The sequence below is a fragment of the Bos grunniens genome, chromosome 16 (assembly GCF_055505025.1).
Source record: "Bos grunniens cultivar Pamir isolate PY7600 chromosome 16, Bosgru_T2T1.0, whole genome shotgun sequence".
Classification (NCBI taxonomy): Eukaryota; Metazoa; Chordata; class Mammalia; order Artiodactyla; family Bovidae; genus Bos; species Bos grunniens.
The window spans coordinates 66066223-66087869 of record NC_141180.1 but is presented as its reverse complement, the minus strand read 5'-3'; positions in this window follow the sequence as shown (position 1 = coordinate 66087869).

The following is a 21647-nucleotide window of genomic DNA, read 5'->3' as shown; positions in this document are numbered from 1 at the left end:
TACATGATTTGGTGAAGTTTGGTGGAAATTGTGAGAAGTTTCTAAGTTATTCTTTGTGTGTTCTTTCAGATATTTTGTACCAGATTTCTTTCTGTGGCCAAAATAACCTGTACTTTTATGAAAACAAATAAATAACACTTTTCTTCTACATTTTGCTTTTTGTCCTTTCTCCTGGACTGAAAATAATCATACTGAATGAATGGGAGAGGATTTAGGGGAGACAGAAATAATATACCAAGAAAATAAAGTAGCTAGTATTTAAAAACCAGTAAGTACATTGACAAATAAAATAGATACCTAGTTAGAGAATAAAACTAGGATGTTTATACTAAAACACCATGTGGGTAAAGTAATGATAACACAATGAAAACCTACAAAACACCTGAGATATTTACATGCATGTTCTTTTTTCTCAAATGTGAGTCATGGCACCATAGATGTTGGGGAAGTTTGTGATTTCCTCAGTTCTGTCTCATCACAACAAAAATTTGAAGTGATGGACCAATGTTACAGCCCTCAGATGGACCAGTGTTACAGCTCTGTGTTACAGCTCAGTTTTATTTAGAAAGTAAAGGAAAATACATCCTCAAGGCGTGAGGGCATACCAACCCAAAAGAAGTGAAAAGAAGAGAGGCCCCAGCCCAATTTTGGCTCCTCTTTTTATATGTTTTTCTCCTCCCCTGGGCCTGCCCTATGTAAATTGGGTTAGCCAGGAGTGCTGTTTTTTCTACCTGAGGTCCTCACTCTGGTCCTCGAACCTTCCTTTGTTCTATTTTTGTGGGCTTTTCCCTTCCTTGTCTTTTAGCCACCACCATTCTGGACTCCTTTATCCTATTCTAACTACCTAACAATTTCATATACCTTGGTCAGCAATTAATTCCTTGTCATTTAATCATATATTGTTGACAACTTTTTAAGGTCAATATTAATAGATCCAGTTAATTCTCTTTGGCTACTATTTTTATACTGTTATTTATATGTACCTTGCATGTTTGCTTTTGGGGGGCATTGTTTCCATTTAATCAATGTAAAATTTATTGTTCAATCAATGAATTAATTTATTGTACAAATAGTATGGCACATATGTTTGAATAGACAGAAACATTTTAATAGATTACACTGAACAATGTGAATTTTGTATATAATGGGATTGGAAAATAAACTACAAACCTTTCCATTCTTGAATTGGACTATATTCCCAGTATCCCACTGCTCCAGACATTTTGTTTGGAACAGGTTACAAAATGTGTGTTATCTACTTGGAGAATTCCTTCAGTGACTGTCACTCTGAAAATCTCAGCCAACTATAAGTCCCAGAAATTTATCCAACACTATTGAAACCAGAATTGGCAATCCCTATCAGATAGTACATGCCAGATCACAGCTAGGACTCAAATGGGTTTGAATTGGGCAGCTGGATCATGGGAGGTATTGGCCAGCTATCTAGGTATGTTTATCCTGGTCACTTCATTAGCTATGCCCTGCCCCTTACTTTTTGGATAATATTTATTGGGTTAGGATGGAGTTTCACTATGTCTCTAGAGGACATTTGTAAACATGAGATTTTAGGGGGGAAATGGTGCACATTATTAAACTTTATGTGTGTGTTCAGTCTCATTTGACTCTTTGAGACCCTTTGGATTGTAGCCTACCAGGTTCATTTTTCCATGGGGTTTCCTAGGCAAGAATCCTGGAGTGGGCTGTCATTTTCCCCTACAGGGGATCTTCCCAACCCAGGGATCAAGTCCACATCTCCTGGGTCTCTTGCATTGCGGATGGATTCTTTATCTGCTGAGCCATTGGGGAAGCCTGCTAAATGAAATAGATGAAAAACTATTCTCTAAATATGTCTATAAACATTATTTTGCTCACAAAAATTTCTTCTTCCTCCTCCTCTGCACATAATTATATCAGCTTTCTTTACATGGACCAGGCCATGTTGCTGAGGTCTGGGGAAAAAAATGTGTACAAAAAGAATATGCATCACTTTTGCATGGGATCCTCTATTACATATCCAGTCTGTGAAGATTTAGTCATGAGCAGAATGGAGTTACAAGGTGGAAAGATTTTGGGACTAGAACAATTATAATAGAAGGCCACCTACTGAGTAAAAATTAAACTTTATTAAACTACAGAGGTTTTGAAATTGTTAGTCTTCTGAAGCAAGAGAATGGATTTTCCACAACATTTCTTTGGCCTTCCCTACATTCTGTGAAGATGATCAAGTTAGAAATTTACCTGGGATAGACAGTATCTGATCATTTTAGCTCTATAGCAGAGATGTCCCCCAATAAGACATATGAAGAAGATTTTAGTTATATATCTGGAAAGAGAGAGAAATGGAGGAAAAAGCCCTTCATTTTTTGAATGTTTTTAACCTGCCTATTTTTCCTGTATATAATTGACAGAGTTGTAAAATATCTATGAAAAAGCAGTTTTGGCGTGCTGATCAGACTTTTTAATGTTTCAATTGGAATATCTCTTTTTGCTATCATATTTGAGCATACTTTTATACATTATTTAATTTTTTCTAGCAGATTATTTTTATTAATGTGTAAGATTTATTATTTCATTCTTTCATTCAACTAAAATGTATGAGGAATGAAATGTGTCCCCAAAACTTTGCTAGCTGCTGGAGACATTTTCTTAGGAAGAAAATAAAAGCAGATAACATAATTAGAACATAATGGCTGGGGCACATATTACCAAAACAGCAATGAAGTCAGAATATTTTGAGGATTTGGCATTTAAATCTGAGACTTCAAGACCTGAGTCAAAGACTTCACCAAGGTCTAAAAATGGAGTCTTTTGGAAACAGTAGACTGTAACCAAAAAAGTAGTAATACAAATTTAGAAGCTTAGGAATTAGGAAACTGGCCTAATTAGAAACATGTAAATAAAGAAGAGACTAGCAGGGGTTACCATCAGAAAATTAGGGAGAAGAAAAATCAAGTGGGGACATAAAAATAAAAGAAGGAATTTGGACTTTATTATCACTTCCCTTTCCTATATTCAGTATTTTATTGGTTTATAGGTAGTTCTTTAAAAAAAATATTTATTTATTTGCCTCACTGTATCTCAATTGCAGCATGTAGAATCTTAGATCTTCACTGCAGCATGTGGGATCTTTTAGTTGGGATCTATTGATAATTCCCTGACTTGGAATCAAACTTGGGCTACCTGCACTGGGAGCTCGGAGTTTTAGCTATTGGTCCACCAGTCAAGTTCCTATAAGTGCGTGCTATATACTATTTTCTACTTTAAATCAAATAAACATATTAGAATAGACTGTGAAGTTAATGAAATTAAAACCCATTTGGTAGTGTGAATCAGATGCTCCCAAATCTCTCTAAGAATGTAACTTCCAAATACACAAATTCATTGGAAACAAATGTAAAATTCAAACAAATAATAGAAACAGCCATAGATTTTATTACCCATCTTCTACTGAGTGTACATTAGTAGTTCTATTTGGGATAAAACCTGCTTGAAGAGCTGAACTATACGATTTTAGTACAAAAGACAGGATATCAGGCCTGTGGATGGGAATGATGAAATGTGTTATAAAAAGGATTTAGTAAGTTTCTGGGCAAAAGGATGACTGGCCATACAATGCACAGATATCTTCTACCAACTGTTCCACGCACTGCTATCCAAAGGTACTGCGGGAAACTTATCACCCACAATACTGACAGGTGCTATAAAGTTAAGTTGCCCTGTACCAGTGAATAAAAATAAGCCAGACTGAAGAGCTGAAAGTGAATTTAAAGGCATAAAATATTTTTACAGAAAGTCCATGAAATTTCTACTTGTTTAACAAGTAAAATTACAAAGAATGTAATCTATGTTAAATTCATAAGCTGGACAATTTTAATAGGACAAATATTATAATTTTACTGTTGTAATCATTGGCGATATTCTTATATAATTCCTCTCTGAAAAACATCCAAAACACATGTATGTATCACAAAACCTTGTATATTGGATAAGTCTAAGCCACTTTGCACTTAGTTTCCCTACACTAAAGCCTGTGTTTGAGGGATACCAGGTATCCATGTTTAAAATTATTCATATCTATTGTTTTGGACAGTAGCTTGGTGATATATGTCTAAAATTCTCAAGGGAATTTTATTTTTCACTTACAATTGCACTATTATATGAGCATCATATTGGGAAGAGCCTGTGTATGTTAAGTGTTTGTTGAATTTCCTAGAAATTTTTGTGGAAGAGGAGAGTGGAAAAATGATGATGAAGAGATTAAGGTTAAGGCTCTGAGGCTTCACATTTCACAGTGCCTGAAGAGAATCTGAAATACCCTTCACCACTAAAAGAGAAGCATAAAATTGTTTCTATGTAGTTTATAAAATTGAGCCAAGTTTTCTTTCCTTGAAAGTCAATAGTCTCCAGGAAAGCAATGAATATTGATCACTGTAATATTCATGATATAGCTATGGTAAAGTCATGCAAACTAAATGCAATAAAAATATACACCCCAGGACTTCCCTGGTGATCCAGTGGTTAAGACTCTACACTTTCACTGCAGGGATGCACATTCCATCCCTGTTTGGGGAACTAAAATCCCTCAGGTGGCCCAGTGTGGCCAAAAATTTAAGTAAACATTTTTTAAAAATATATAAACCTAGATAAAAAAAAATCAAAATAAATATAGGCCAGGGGAAGCACAATTTGTGAGAGTGTAAGGATTCATAGATTCATAGATAACTGGGTAGCAAGTGTTAGATATGTAAGATTCAAGACTTAACATTTATGCTGTCAATCATCAGGCTCAATCCAGAAGACATCATTCAGAAAGGACACAAAACAAGACAAAGTTGCTTTTTATTATTATATATTAGCTTATACTCATTTTTTAAAACTCAGTAAAAATGTTCTAATAATATGCACAACTTACAGAAAGTGAACTGTAAAGCCTTTCCATAGAAGTTTCAAAGTCTTTATCGTAGAATAAGTAGTTTTGATCTGTTTGAGTCCCAGAGTCTAGAGGCTTAGCCAAGAGGCAGTTGGATCAAAGCCTGTCTCCCTGAACTATGTCAAAAAGAGAATGGTTAATCGTGTTTACTAAAATGGGGAAGCAAGACACCCAGAGCATATCTCAAACTGGTGAATATGAAATCTCTACAGAACATGATGAGAAAGGATATCTTTTCATATATTATTTTTAATAAAAGTGCCCTAGTACAGTATTCCAATGCTCTTCAAAAGTAAAACATATGATTTGTTTCATGTGTTTATTTGAATTAACCAAATATAAAATGGTTCTATGTATGGATGTTATCCAACTTAAGACAAGTTCTTTTTCCTCAAAACCCTAAGAGAATATGTTTTTTTAAAAAAAATTCAATTAACTCATTGAAAGGGACACCTTCAGTTGTAAATAAAATGTTTAAAATAATGTAACATTTTCTTCTTAATTGTCAATAAATATCACACAATGTAGATGCTTAAATTAAGTAGTTCTTATTCAAAACCCTAGTGGTTCTCTAAGAATATCATTTATGGAAGCAAGTGAAGCAATTAATCGGTTTCTATTTATTAACGCACCTCAGATGTAATAAAACCATAACAGCAAACTAAATGTCTTTCCACTTTAATCTGTGAGTGATGGTAATATTACTGTTGTATTCAAAGTTGTCTCATATTTCTAACAAATGTATGCAAATATGTAATAATTATTTAGATAAAGGTCCAAATTAAATCACCAGAGACTTATGTAGAAGTAGCAAATTACTTTTATTCATTTACTTAATCCAAATATGTTTATTGACCTCATTCTGTGCTTCAAATCCTGGAATAAGCTTGGAATAAAATATTTGTGAGGATAGCTAATGTCTTAGAACTCTGAAAATTTTATTGTGGCAATTTTTAAATAACTTCATATCTATATGCTCAATCTATGAATATATTATTTTCAGATTGGTTCTGAATATCATTACAGGCTTTGTTTGGTTGTTTCAACATTTTCAGTGAATGTCTAGAAATCTTTAGCATTGTCATTATTCTTTTTTCCTCAGTAATTTGTTTCAGATAATATTTTTGTTTATAATCAAAGGGCTATTTTTCTTTTTTAAAATAACTTTGCTGAGACAAAATTTACAGTGCACAAATATCATTCCCTTCACTTCAAAATGATCCTCATCTTCCCCAGCCCCAGGCACCACCAAGTTGATTTTTTATTATATTTTTGCCTCTTTAATGTTTCATATAAATGAAATTATACAATATGTACTCTTGGGTATCTGCCTTCTACATGAGGTTTGTTCATACTGCTGCATGTATAAAAGCCTATTTCTTTTTATTAAGAAGTAGTATTCCATTTGATTTCAGCACTATTTTAGAGTTTTCAGTGTACAGGAATTGTATTTTGTTAAACTTTCATTAAATGTGTTAAATCACCCCTAATTATTTATTCACCTTGATGCTATTGTAAAATGAATTTTTTTAATTTCACTTTTGGAAACTGTAAATAGTAGATAGAATTATAATAGATTTGTGTATAATGTGTCTATGTGTGGCCCTGTAAAGCTTACTTATTGCCTACAGTAACTGCTGCTGTTACTGCTGCTAAGTCACTTCACTCGTGTCTGACTCTGTGTGACCCCATAAACGGCAGCCCACCAGGCTCCCCCGTCCCTGGGATTCTCCAGGCAAGAATACTGGAGTGGGTTGCCATTTCCTTCTCTAATGCATGAAAGTGAAAAGTGAAAGTGAAGACGCTAAGTCGTGTCAGACTCTTAGTGACTCCATGGACTGCAGCCTACCAGGCTCCTCTGCCCATGGGATTTTCCAGGCAGGAGTACTGGAGTGGGGTGCCATTGCCTTCTCTGTGGCTACAGTAAGGTGATATATAAATCCTTTCTAAACCTTAGAAATCTCTACATACAAGATTATGTCATCATTGAATTAAGACTGTTTTACTTCATCCATTCACATCTGTAAGTCTTTAATTTCTCTTCAGTGGCTTACTGAGTTAGCTAGAATTCCAGTAAAACAGTGATTAGAAATGGCAAGAATGACATCCTTACTCTTCCCAACCTTCAGAAGAAAGCATTCAGACCTTTAAGCATGATGTTAGTTATATGTTTTTCATAGATACTCTGTATTAGGTTAATAGAATTCCTTCTATCCCTACATTGTCAATAGTGAAGTCAGTTAGTCGTATCCAACTCTTTGTGACTCCATGGATTGTAGCCTACCAGGCTTCTCCGTCCATGGAATTTTCCAAGCAAGAATACTGGAGTGGGTTGAAATTAGTCTTTTATTTTATTATTTACTCATTTTTTAGAAATTAATTTATGTTAACTGGATAATTACTTTACAATACTGTGATGGTTTTTGCCAAACATCATTATAAATCGGCCACAGGTGTACACGTGATCCTCCCCATTTTGAACCCCCCTCTCACCTTCCTCCCACCCTATCCCTCTGGGTTGTCCCAGAGCATCAGCTTTGGGTGCCCTGCTTCATGTACTAAACTCACACTGCTCCATCTATTTTACGTATGGTAATGTTCATGTTTCAGTGCTATTCTTTCAAATCATCCCACCCTTGCTTTCTCCCACTGAGTCCATTAATTTACTTTTTTTTTTTTTTTGGCTGTACTGGGGTTTTCATTGCTGTGAGGGCTTTTCTCTAGTTATGGTTAGCGGGGTCTACTCTTCTCATTGTGATGGCTTCTCTCGTGGAGCACAGACTCTAGGTCATGCAGGCTCAGTAGTGTGGTTCACAGGTCTAGCTGCTCTGAAGCATGTAGAATCTTCCCAAATCAGGGATTGAACCAGTGTCCCTAGTAGCCACTGGGTCAATAGGAAAACTCTGAATGGATTATTTTTATGAAGTGATTTTGCTACCTCTGTTGAGATGATATTATGGATTTTGTCTTTTATTCTTTGAATAGGGTATGTTACATTAACTGATTCTGAATCTCAAAACAACCTTCTATTTCTGGGATAAACACCATTTGTTCCTGATATAGGACAATTTTTTTTTTTTTTTACTGCTAATATCTAATGAAGGAGTTTTATATTAATATTTAAAAGACATACTGGTATGTAGTTTCCTTCTTTTGTTTTGTCTTTATCTGGCTGGATATTGAGGTAACACAGACCTTATAAAATGAGTAGGGAAGCATTTCTTTATAGAAATATTGTTCTGCATTAATTTCTTTCCTTGATGTAATTTCATAAGTCTTTCTTCCACCTATAAGTAACAAACCCACATTTGTGTGTTTCTAGAACATTTTCTTTTTCATTGTATTTGCTGAAATACAGTAATCTGTAAGAGTGGCATCACATCCTTTTGATTGCTCTGGGATCTGTATTGATGACCTCCCCTGATTTTGATAGTCTGTATCTCTGTCTTTTTCTTCTCTCCCTATAACTCTCCTTATTTTCTATTTTATCCCATTATTTTTTTATTATTCACAATAGTAAAAAATGTTCATTAGTTTTCACAATCAATAGCTAGACAAAAGATAAAAGGTAATTAACAATTGCAAGCCATAATGTGCCCCACTGGTTTTTAATCTGATCTTCCCCCACTTCTTTTTGATTGTTTTGAATTTAAGTTCTTCATTTTCTAGATTCATAAGGTAGATGCTTAGATTAATAACTTTGGGTCTTCCTTTTTAATGTAGGTATTTAAAACTAAAAATGTTTCTCTAAGCACTACTTTCCCTATATCCCATTATATCCATATATTTCTATCTTTCATTTTCGCTCAAAATATGTTCTGAATTATTTTGTGACTTCCACTGGGTTATTTACTGTTGAGTGATTTAATTTTTAAGTACTTGGAGATTTCCCAGATTTTTTCCTACTACTGATATAAACCATTGATATTTGAGAATATACTTTGCATAATTTTAATAACTTTAAACACAATCGAGTGTTTTGTGATTTACCAATTGGCTTATCCTAAAGAATGTGCCATATGCATTACATTAGAAAGGACACTCTGATGGAACTTGTTAGAGTTTTTACTTGAGAAATTTTCATTGACAGATTTTTTTTTTTTTTTCCTTTTGGCAGTTTACAAGCAATTCCACTGCCTTCTTTTTTTTCTCTGAGAATACAACTGTTTTTGATCACATTGTTATTCTCTGTACACTGAGAGCTGTAGTCTTTTGCTGATTTCTCTTTGTTTTTGGGTGTCAGCTGTTTGATTATCAGGAAGTAAACTCTGGATAGATGTAAGTAGATACACTATATTATGCACACTTATCTGTGATTTTGGTCATAAAAACAAATTAGAAACTCCAGTAGGTTAAAAAAGATTAGTGATTAAATTTACTCACAATGCATTACATCAAGTGGTACACACACAGAAACTTCAGGAAAAGCAGAGGGTATTCAGAGAGGAGAATCAAATTAAGCGTGAACTGCCAAGTTCCCATTAAATAGCCAGAAAAGTCACTGTATGAAAGATTTTTTTTTAAGTTGTTGCATTTGCGAGAATTATGACAAAAAAAGAAATCACATTTAATTGGAAGGAGATGCAGAGCAGAGGTAACTAGGCGGCTACAGCTTTACTCCTGATGGAAGAACAGCTCCTTTCAATAGTCTTAATTAAGTGAAGAACAAAATTGTGATCCCTAATGAACTAGAATTTAAGCAAACTGTGATAATGACAAGGCTAGAGGAAATAGGGACAGATGCGCAAGGTAGAGCAATGCTCACAAAAAGTTTCTTTTGCATGTCACCAACATAGCCCTAAGAGAGATTAACACAAGAGAAAATTAGCCACTCCAGTTTTAAATAGATATCCCTGTGTATTTTCTTATTTTAAAAACCACATTCTAGACTCTATATATTAGTGAAGAATTAATTAGGAATGTTTTAAAAGTTAACATTTTGACTCTAAAGAAGGGCTTTTCTGCAGTTTTTAAAAACGACTTTCAAACAAGCTATTTTTTTTTTAAGTTTTTGCTGTCATACGTGTAACTGATTCAAGTTCAAGTAGCAGCAATTCAAGCCAAAAGTAGAGGCTAATAATGCATTATTAAAAAAAGAAATAAAATAGAAATTATTTTAACTCACCTGAAACAAAAATGTTAGATCATACCCAAGTGATAAAAAGAAAAATTGTTACTTGGTGCAAATAGACAACTAGACCACCAATTTTAGGCCCTTCCTGGGAAAAAGTAAAGGTTAATATAAAATGATAATAATTCTAAAGCATCAGCAATCACTTACAATTAAGAGTAAATTGTCAGAGTGCTAGTAGAAGTAATTAAGACAGTGGAATTTTGAGGGAGATGGGCAGGCTTAGAAACACAAAATGGACAACACAGAAACAGAAATTTGTATATGTAAAGACTTGAGAGTGATGGCAGGCAGATCTCAAGGGATGAGAAATACTTAAATTGTGCTGACCCAATTAGATATCCCTATAGAAAAAATTATGATAGATACCTTCCATACAGATTTTATACATCAATCTCAGATAATGGAATACTCAAATGTGAAAGGTAATATTATAAAACTTACATTAAAATAAATATATAAGGCAGGCTTATGACCTTGAGATAGACAAAGATTTCTTAAATACATCTGAAAACTACATATTAAAAGAAAAAGAATATATAGAACTATAGTAAAATTAATAACTTTTCTTAGTGTAAGAATATCATAAAGAGAATATTAAAAGTCAAGAACATTTGTACAAGTTATCTGTAACATATATAAGACATGAAGATTGATATTGGGGAATATACCTCTACTGAAAACCAGTGAGAAAAACGCAAAAAATCTAGTAGAAAATTTTTTAAATGATATGAACATGTATTTCAAAAAAAGGGGAAGTAGACGTGAACACACTTAACCACAGCATGATAAGGGAAATATCATTCATTCACCTGTAGATGTGTGTATAAAGACATATACTTCAGAATGGGAGAAAATAATAGCAAATGAAGCAACTGACAAACAACTAATCTCAAAAATATACAAGCAACTCCTACAGCTCAACTCCAGAAAAATAAATGACCCAATCAAAAAATGGGCCAAAGAACTAAATAGACATTTCTCCAAAGAAGACATACAGATGGCTAACAAACACATGAAAAGATGCTCAACATCACTCATTATCAGAGAAATGCAAATCAAGACCACTATGAGGTACCATTTCACACCAGTCAGAATGGCTGCGATCCAAAAGTCTACAAGCAATAAATGCTGGAGAGGGTGTGGAGAAAAGGGAACCCTCTTACACTGTTGGTGGGAATGCAATCTAGTACAGCCACTATGGAGAACAGTGTGGAGATTCCTTAAAAAACTGGAAATAGAACTGCCTTATGATCCAGCAATCCCACTGCTGGGCATACACACTGAGGAAACCAGAAGGGAAAGAGACACGTGTACCCCAATGTTCATCGCAGCACTGTTTATAATAGCCAGGACATGGAAGCAACCTAGATGTCCATCAGCAGATGAATGGATAAGAAAGCTGTGGTACATATACACAATGGAGTATTACTCAGCCATTAAAAAGAATTCATTTGAATCAGTTCTAGTGAGGTGGATGCAACTGGAGCCTATTATACAGAGTGAAGTAAGCCAGAAGGAAAAACACCAATACAGTATACTAACGCACATATATGGAATTTAGAAAGATGATAACAATAACCCTGTGTACGAGACAGCAAAAGAGACACTGATGTATGGAACAGTCTTATGGACTCTGTGGGAGAGGGAGAGGGTGGGAAGATTTGGGAGAATGACATTGAAACATGTAAAATATCATGTATGAAACGAGATGCCAGTCCAGGTTCAATGCACGATACTGGATGCTTGGGGCTGGTGCACTGGGACGACCCAGAGGGATGGTATGGGGAGGGAGGAGGGAGGAGGGTTCAGGATGGGGAGCACATGTATACCTGTGATGGATTCATTTTGATATTTGGCAAAACTAATACAATTATGTAAAGTTTAAAAATAAAATAAAATTAAAAAAAAACATATACCCATACATACATATATGTGTATATATATTTATATACATGCAAATATACACAATATGTATATATATTTACCCCACATCTTGATAATGTCAATATATACCACAGATAAACTTTTGCATATGTGCACAGAGAAGTGTATGAGAAAGGTCACAGCAACTTGGTTTATATGACCAAAATACTGAAATAAACAATCCAAATGTTCAACAATAATTACGGTTTCCCTGATGGCTCAGATAGTACAGAATCTGCCTGCAGTTTAGGAGACCCAGGTTAGATCCCTGGGTGAGAAAAATCCCCTGGAGAAGGGAATAGCAACTCACTCCACTATTCTTGTCTAGAGAGTTCCATGGGCTACAGTCCTGGTGGGCAGAGTCAGACACGACTGAGTGACTTTCAACAATAATAGAACTGACAAATGTGGTACAATTGGCCCTTGTAGCCACAGGTTTTGCATCCATAGACTCAATCAATAGCTGATTAAAAATAAACCAGAAAATTCCTAATGAAATTTTATAGAGCTCATTGATATACTTCTTGTTAATTGATTTTAAATCACAGTGTCCATTGGTGAACAGTCACATTACTGCCCATTGGATGGATGATATTGTTGTTTACATTAATGTGCTTATTTATAGTTTGTGTTACGCATCTGATCCTATCACTTCATGGCAAATAGATGGGGAAACAATAGAAACTGATAGACTTTATTTTCCTGGGCTCCAAAATCACTGCTTATGGTGACTGCAGCCATGAAATTAAAAGACGTTTGCTCCTTGGAAGAAAAACTATGACAAATCTAGATAGCATAATAAAAAGTAGAGAAATCACTTTGCTGACAAAGGTCCATCTAGTCAAAACTATGGTTTTTCCAGTAGTCATGTATGGATGCGAGAGTTGAACCATAAAGAAGGCTGAGCTTTCAAACTGTGGTGTTGGAGAAAACTCTCGAGAGTCCCTTGGACTGCAAGGAGATCAAACCAGCCAACCCTATAGGAAATCAAACCTGAATATTCATTAGAAGGAATGATGCTGAAGTTGAAGCTCTAATATTTCGGCCACCTGATGTGAAGAGCCGACTCATTGGAAAAAACCTTTATGCTGGGAAAGATTGGAGGCAAGAGGAGAAGGGGGCAACAGAGGAAGAGATGGTTGGATGCCGTCACCAACTCAATGGACATGAGTTTGAGCAAACTCTGGGTGACAGTGAAGGACAGGGAAGCCTGGCATGCTGCAGTCCATGGGATTGCTAAAAGTCAGATATGACTGAGAGACTGAGCAACAACAAATACTCTCCATGGACAATTTGCAATGGAAAAGGAAATAAAACCTGACATCTCATTCGTAAAAATAAATAGCTATATCCAAAAAATTCTGAAAAGCAAAACTTAAATTTGATGTTTCCAGGCAACTACTTACATAGTTCTTATGTCATATTAGGTATCATATGTAATCTATAGATGATTTAAAGTATATGGGAGGGTGTGCATAGGCTATATGCAAATATTATGCCATTTTATAGGAGAGAATTGAATATCCCTGGATTTTAATATCCCTGAGGCATCCTGGAACAAAAGTTCTTGACTATCTATATCAGTCTGAAAAACTCCTAAGTTTCTTTTCACATTTAACATCCATTATCACCCAGACAAGCCTTGGCTCTAATTCTTATACCTTTCAGCTGGGGTTGGGACTGTGTTGACTACACTCTGGGACTACCTGTAGGTTTTCACCACACTAACTAGCAAAGCCCAGATCTTCAGTGGATGGCTCTGTACTCCTTGCGCGATGTCTGTGCTGTCGCTTCAATCATGTCTGACTCTTTGTGACCCTAGGACCGTAACCTGCTAGGCTCTTCTGTCCATGGGATTCTCCAGGCAAGAATACTGGAATAAGTTGCCATTTTTTCTCATGTCTCTTACATCTCCTGTCTTGACAGTCAATTTCTTTACCACTAGCATCACCTGGGAAGCCCCTGTCCTCCGTGATTCCTTGCTGATTTCTCAGTCTTCTATACTGATCTTTTGCTATGTTTAGCCTCCTTACTTTCTGTAACCTTTCTTTGTCATGGTGCTACATAATTTCATGAGATAATATTTCAGATGGTAGCAAGGAGTGACTCTGACTTTGAATGATGCCTCTTGGGGTTGTGGAAAGTGGTGCCTTACCTGGCACTAGAAATTTATAATTCTTGGTCTTCTTTTGTCATTTTATTTAGTGTTTCATTTCTTTCCCAATTTTTCAATCCATTATTAGACATTGCCTATTGTTGTCCCTGCTAGTTTCATCTTTATTTATTTGCCTCTCATTACTCATTTTGGTATGGTAGTGACAAATCATTGGTGTGTTTTAATTGTTAAGATAATTTCCAAGGAAATTATCTTTAACCCATTTCTTAGAGGGTAGCTTAAAATGCTCTTAAAGTTTTAACTCTACAATGAAGGCTTTGTATTGCCCCAGTCACTCTTTCAGGAAGAAAACTGTATATTGCCCTAACTCTTAAAAATCCTACTCTAACTCTTAAAATTATAAGACACAATTTTGCATTTAATTTATATTGAACCAAATTATTTGCACATTAATTAAAGTATTCACCTGTGCCTTTCAAATGAGTCACAAGTTCCTTGAGGCCAGGGATATCTCATCCATTTTCTGTAATAATCTTTTACAACTACCTACTACCTCAGTTCCTAACACTGAACTAGATTGTTTAGCTCAAACTAAAATATAATTGCCTTCAGTGAACACAAAAATAGGTGATAGATTCATCATGTTTATCAAGTTACAATTTCATTGGCCTTTGCTTCTTTTCCCTCAATAAAATTTTGGACTTTGGTACCAGTGTTGTGAATTTTAGAGACAAAGACATGGTCTTCAAACATTCATTCTGTCTTTCGATGTGATTGGGTTTCACTAACTTTATATCAAAGAAATATTATGAATGAACTGGAACTTTCTAAGAGGCCAAGACTCTTAGTAGGTTATAGTTTCTGTGAAGCATGACACCAATAAATATCTACCCATCACTACCATTTAGTACCCCTGTCCCAGCTTATTTCCCACTAAGGAAAGATTCTGTTTTTCAAGATCCCCCCGGTGGCTCAGATGGTAAAGAGTCTGTATGAATGCGGGGGACCAGGGTTCGAGCCCTGGGTTGGGAAGATCCCGTGGAGAAGGAAATGGCAATCCACTCCAGTACTATTGCCTGGAAAATCCCATGGACAGAGAAGCCTGGTAGGCTACAGTCTATGGGGTCGCAGAGAGTCAGACATGACTGAGCAACTTCACTTCACTTTCACATAAATAGCATTTGGATAGTGAAGCTTTAGTGCTGCTGCTCACCCATGGGTTTTCTCTACATACAAAAGGTGAAAAGAAGTACACACTGTGGTTACACTCCTTAATTATAATTAGATACAAACATAACAGCAATAATAATTTTGCTTCTAATTCCTAATGGGCTTTAAAGTAAAGGTCATCCAAATTTTAGTAATCAATCTCCAAAAAAATTTACATAGTATAACTCAGGGTGTATTCAGACAGATAAAATACATTGTAAAGCCCAATTATTAAGGAAAAATGCTTACCTGAATTAGCCCTCTCTGAAGATCATTATCTATATGTAACCAACAATCTATGTTTCATAATACTTTGGGGTTCTCAGGACCCCAAACCCAGAACTCAGAAAATGACAACAGAATTCCCTGAAAACCCTATAATGTAGAAAAAATGTTTCCCCATTTTTATTGTCAACAGTGAACTTCAGCATAACAAGGAGTACTACTATGATCAGCTATGTGAACAGCTATAAATGATGCAACAGACATTGTTAGTGCTTCACCCAGATCTTCTCAAATGTTCTTACATTTGTGACGCCTGTTCCTCTGCTTTGATGTGCTTTTTTCCCACTGGCTGATATCTGAGCATCTTCAGAGGCCTTCCCGTGGACTCCAACGTGCCTGGGAATTTCAGTTTTCCTGGGGCACCATTTCTTACGTTTCAGAATTTCTCTACAAGATAAGGGGACTTGACTTGAAATCAGACACTTGTGTGACTATGGCTTCTTCCTCTCTCTTGCTCAGCTTTTCCCACACCTTTACCAGTTTTTCCATAGGAACACTTCTTTGTAAAATACATGCACAATCATCTCTTTGTCTAGTTTGCTTTTTGAGACCCTGCCAACGATATATAAACATGTATAATGTATACACATAAACACCAATTGATCCTCACCTAACATCTATGGATCATCCAAAAGCAGGCACTTCAAGAGCATAAACTTCATCTTTTCCTATAAACCTGACTTTGCCTATGTTTACAAGCTGCGTGTCTGCTTCTCCCTTCAGGTATTTTTCTTACTTAATCATGGAGAGTCTTGGATCTTGGCTTATCTACTTGTCCCAAGTATTGTCTTTGAGGACATTTGCTCTGTTGGTTTTTGGCAAGGCTTTTTTTCTCCCACTACATTTCATGAAGTGTTTCTGTCTGCTTGTGAATTGCAGATGACTACCACATTACATTTTTTCAACTCTCTAGCTCTTACATTCCAAGTCTCTAGGTTTTTGCCTGCATATGTGTTTTACCATTAGTTTTACTCCTGCTCCTCAGGGTAGAGGAGCTGTAAGTCTTGAGTAAAATTATTTGTGTATTTAGGCACAGCAGAAAAGGGATTTCCCCTACTGTTTTGAACTATATCATGTCTCCTTAAATATTTTCCTGGCAGCTCCCTCTCATGAACGTTCACTGCTGAAGTCCATCCATCGTTTTCAATATTTAAGGTAACAGTGATTTTATACTCTCAGACCATACTAGTGATGGTCTTTCAATGGTCTTCTCATTATCACCAAGGTTAATTTTACTAGTGTGCAACCTTAAGAATTTTTTGGAACGAAGTCTATATAGTTTGTATAAGAAACTGATTATAGTCATGTGTTTGCCTTACAAATTTGGATATCTTTTCACCAACTTCCATTTCATATCCTTGGGATTAATTGTGTGAAATTCTACCCCTTCAGATTTGGTTTTTGACTCTGTGATCTTGTTAAAGTTCATTCTTGTTTTTGTTTGCTCAGTTTTGGGCTGTACCAAGTAGCATGTGGGATCATAGTTCCCCAGCCAGGGATTAAACCCACACTCCCTGCATTGGAAGGGTGGAGTCTTAACCACTGGACAGCCAAGGAATTCCCTTGAAGTTCTGAACTAACCAATGTATCCACAAGATATTTTTCAATCTTGTTTCTCATTTGTGTCTCTCCTTTGTCTTCTTGTTCTGTTTGTCACTTATTATTTCATTGCTATGGCCTTCTGGTCAACTAAATCTATAGCACATGGCAAAGATTATAAAAGAGTATTAGAAAATAAAGATCTAGATGGGTTTATATTACCAAATCTAAGATGATCACAAGTGAAAATATGTCTTAATTTTTACTATGTATAGTTCAGTCAGGAACAGACTGAGATTGAGGAGTTTGAGGCTTTATCACAGGTGTAGGATTGCCTCAAATATTTAATTTAAGAGAAAAGGGACTCTGGAGATAAAATGTTGAAAGGAAAACTCTAGGATAAAGAATTTATAAGACAAAGTTCAAAAATTAGACCTATATATTTAAAAATTTCTTTAGTTCTTTCTGCTAGAAAAGAAATACAAATCTTGCTGAGTTATCAGTAACTTATTTACATACAAACCTACTAAATTAAAAATATACTTGAGGTAGCTTAAGTATTATAAAAATATGTTACCATTAAATAATTATGAAATAATAACTGACCATGTAATAATAATAGATATGAATGCATCAGAAACATAAGATAAATTAGCTGGTTTCCAGCATTACAGTGATGTGAATTTTTTACTTATAAATCTATTTAGAATTTAGATATCTTAAAAAAAATTAGAATTATGAAGATAATTTTTTCTGATTGCCTAAATTGCATCTGAAGATTGCTTTCATATGGAAAATATGGGATTTTTGCAGACTTCAACAAAGTTGATTAAGACAGTTAATGTATAGGGTACAGGAGAAAAATAGGTCAGAGTTTTAAATTCTCTAGTGACCCCTTCTTCTATCCACCCCCCATACACAGAAACACACACATATCAAGTTTGACATATATTTCTTAATCTTCATGTCTAACAGTGAAGAGCATTAAAAGTAGAGTACAAGTTGGAAAATTATAATTTAGAAATCAAAGTATAGTCTGCAAAGCTTTTAAAAAGTAACAGGAGAGAAAATTTTGGTTTTCATCTTTAGCTAAGTGGCCAAACAGACTAGCAGAAAAAATCTACTTGAAGTAATTCTTAAACTATACAGACTATATAGCACATTGTCATTAAGAGTGAAAATTTCCTTTTTGGCATTTCCTTCCTATTTCTTTCCATTTGTTGTAAACATGCACATAATGTATTTTTAAAATAAATGTCTCTAGTGTGAAAACGAAAATTGCATACTCTAAAAACTCCTACACTATTATGATAAACCTTTAAATACCATAAATGGAACTAAAACTGAAACACACAAAACAAATTTTAGTTCCACAGAGCAGGCGGTGATAAGGCATGATATTTATGGAATTCCTACGATGGCTTACGTATTAAAATACTATTAATACATTGTTGAGAAGCTCTTCTTATTGAGTTCCTTTTACTTGCTTACTAGAAAACTTCATCACAATATGTCTTGCATTTCACAGTATGAATAATTCCCCAAAATGGAGTTAAAATAATACTTTACCAAGTATTTCCTGATTATTTAGTGAAAGATACTAAGGTAGACAATATAAATAAAAGCCCTATCCTGAAGGTGTTAGAGAAATATGCCAATTCAAATATCAATGAGATTCATGAAAAAGAGCTAATCATGCAAAAATGTTAATGTTATTTTTTAAAGAAGAGATTTTTAAAATTTCACTGGTATTTTTGGTGGAAGAACTTTTAGGTTAAAGCTAGACAAAATGAGGCGTAATTTAATTTATCTATCTCACAACATCTAATATTACAGATTTGAAGGAGATAAATTTGGTGGTAATATAGTTAAATATCAGCAAAGAAATTTTATGGAGCATATAATAGATTTGGAAAATATGGAAGGATTAAAAAAATGGTCATGCAGAAGGCTGTAGAAGTAAAGAGATTTTGGTCAAAGAGTACTGAGAGTTTGATACACTGGGTGCTAGATAAGTCAAAGTCATTCTAGTCCATTACTGAAATAAAGTTGTCCGTGAAAATTCAATTAAACCATCAAGTTAAGAAGAAACAAGGGGATTTTATTTGAGTCAAATAGATTATCATCCAGGAGACAGACTCTCAGAAAGCTCTCAATTGTTCTGCCTGTTCGAGGTGGAAGGCACAGTCACATACATTTTCCAGACAAATAACTGTACATCAAAATAACATACTGGTATTCTACACAAAGTTCCCCAAGGGAACATGGTCCAGGTAAGCACATACACATCACCCTACAGACCTAGGAAAGAATGGTACTCTTTTGAGAAGAAAGGGTAAAAATCAATCTTTAAGGTCAAGCAGGCACTCCCATCTTTGAGAGCTGTTTGGTGTGTAGCGCAGATGCACACTGCACTTCAGGAGCAAGGTGTTTGTGCTCAGAGAGTTCAAAGGATCTTTGCAGTCCCATGGACTGTAGCCTGCCAGGCTCCTCTGTCCATGGGATTTCCTAGGCAAGAATACTGAAGTGGGATGCCACTTCCTCCTCAAGGGGATCTTCCCCACCCAGCGATCCAACCCATGGCTCCTGAGACTCCTGCCCTGGCAGGAGTGGGTTTCATATGTTATAATCATATGAAGATTATATGAACCCACTTTGAAAGTGGGTTCTTTACCACCACATTACCTGGGAAGTCCCAGGAGGAAGGAAGGCAGCCCAGATGGACACACAGAGAGAACTTTATGTTTAGTTTTTCCTGTCTTGTTTTAAAATATAAATTTGATCAAAATGAAGATGTAAGCAAACTTATTAGAAGAAATATAATAATGATAACACTTGATTCATCACAATAAATGCTGTATTTATGAAGGTTATATAAAGAAAATAATTATGAAATTGTGTTTAAAATCACTGAGGGAGTTCATATAAAGTCACGGAGAGTGCATGAGTGAAAAAAATCCTTCACAGAGTGCATTTTGAAAATCTAATATAGAAAAATGCTAGATATTTTTAAATAACTAGACCATGAATAGTATAGATTCTCTGTTCATCTCCTTTGTTATACTGTCACATTTGATTCAATATTATTGGAAAATTTTTACAGCAAAGACAGTCTTAAAAACGACTATGAGAAATAACACTACCTATTATTTTTTATTTGAAATACTAAGATTGATTAATCATTTTAATATATACTTATTAAATTAGTTGTTTCCTAACTTTCAAAATGAACACAAATCTTTCACTGAAATTTCTCCACTGTCTAGAAGTAAATTTAATTTTTACTGTTAATATAATCATCTGTAGTCATTCTTCATATTATTATAACATTGTTTTAGACTGGTAACACATAAAAGTTTTAAGCTTATTAGAAAAAGAAATGTTAAGATATTATTCTATTTGGGTCACTTTCTTCAAATAAAACTATGTCTAAATTACTATCATGCATAATTTCAGTGTAAAATCACTAAACTAAAAATACATTTAGAATAAAAGTCAGCATTAATAATGAAGAAACTAAACAAAAAATTGAAGGTGAATAACTGAAAAGCTGATTATTTTTGACATAAACAATGAGACAGACAAACTCGTATAATATGAAAAAGAAGGACTTCCCTGGTGGTCTAATGGCTACAACTGCATGCTCCCAATCCAGGGGGCCTGGGTGCAATCCCTGGTCAGGGAAATTAGATCCCGCATGCTGCAACTGAGTATTTGCATACCCTAGCTAAAGATCCTGCATGCTGCTAATAAGACCCAGCAGAGGCAAATAAGTAAATCTTAAAAACACACACACACACACACAGAGTGACAAACCAAAAGGAAAAATGGCAGTGAGAAGTAAGATAAAAACACCTATGGAGAAGAGACTAAAATAATTGTAAAAATACACTGCTTCCAGATTTATGGGAACAAATTGGTAAATACTGAGGAAATGAGTGACTCCTTAGTAAAAATACTTATCGACAAGGATAAATATACAGATGACTAACAAACACATGAAAAGATGCTCAACATCACTCATTATCAGAGAAATGCAAATCAAAACCACAATGAGGTACCATTTCATGCCAGTCAGAATAGCTGCGATCCAAAAGTCTACAAGCAATAAATGCTGGAGAGGGTGTGGAGAAAAGGGAATCCTCTTACACTGTTGGTGGGAATGCAAACTAGAACAGCCACTATGGAGAACAGTGCAGAGATTCCTTAAAAAACTGGAAATAGAACTGCCTTATGACCCAGCAGTCCCACTGCTGGGCATACACACGGAGGAAACCAGAACTGAAAGAGACACGTGTACCCCAATGTTCATCGCAGCACTGCTTATAATAGCCAGGCCATGGAAGCAACCTAGATGTCCATCAGCAGATAAATGGATAAGAAAGCTGTGGTACATATACACAATGGAGTATTACTCAGCCATGAAAAAGAATACATTTGAATCAGTTGTAATGAGGTGGATGAAACTGGAGCCTATTATACAGAGTGAAGTAAGCCAGAAAGAAAAACAC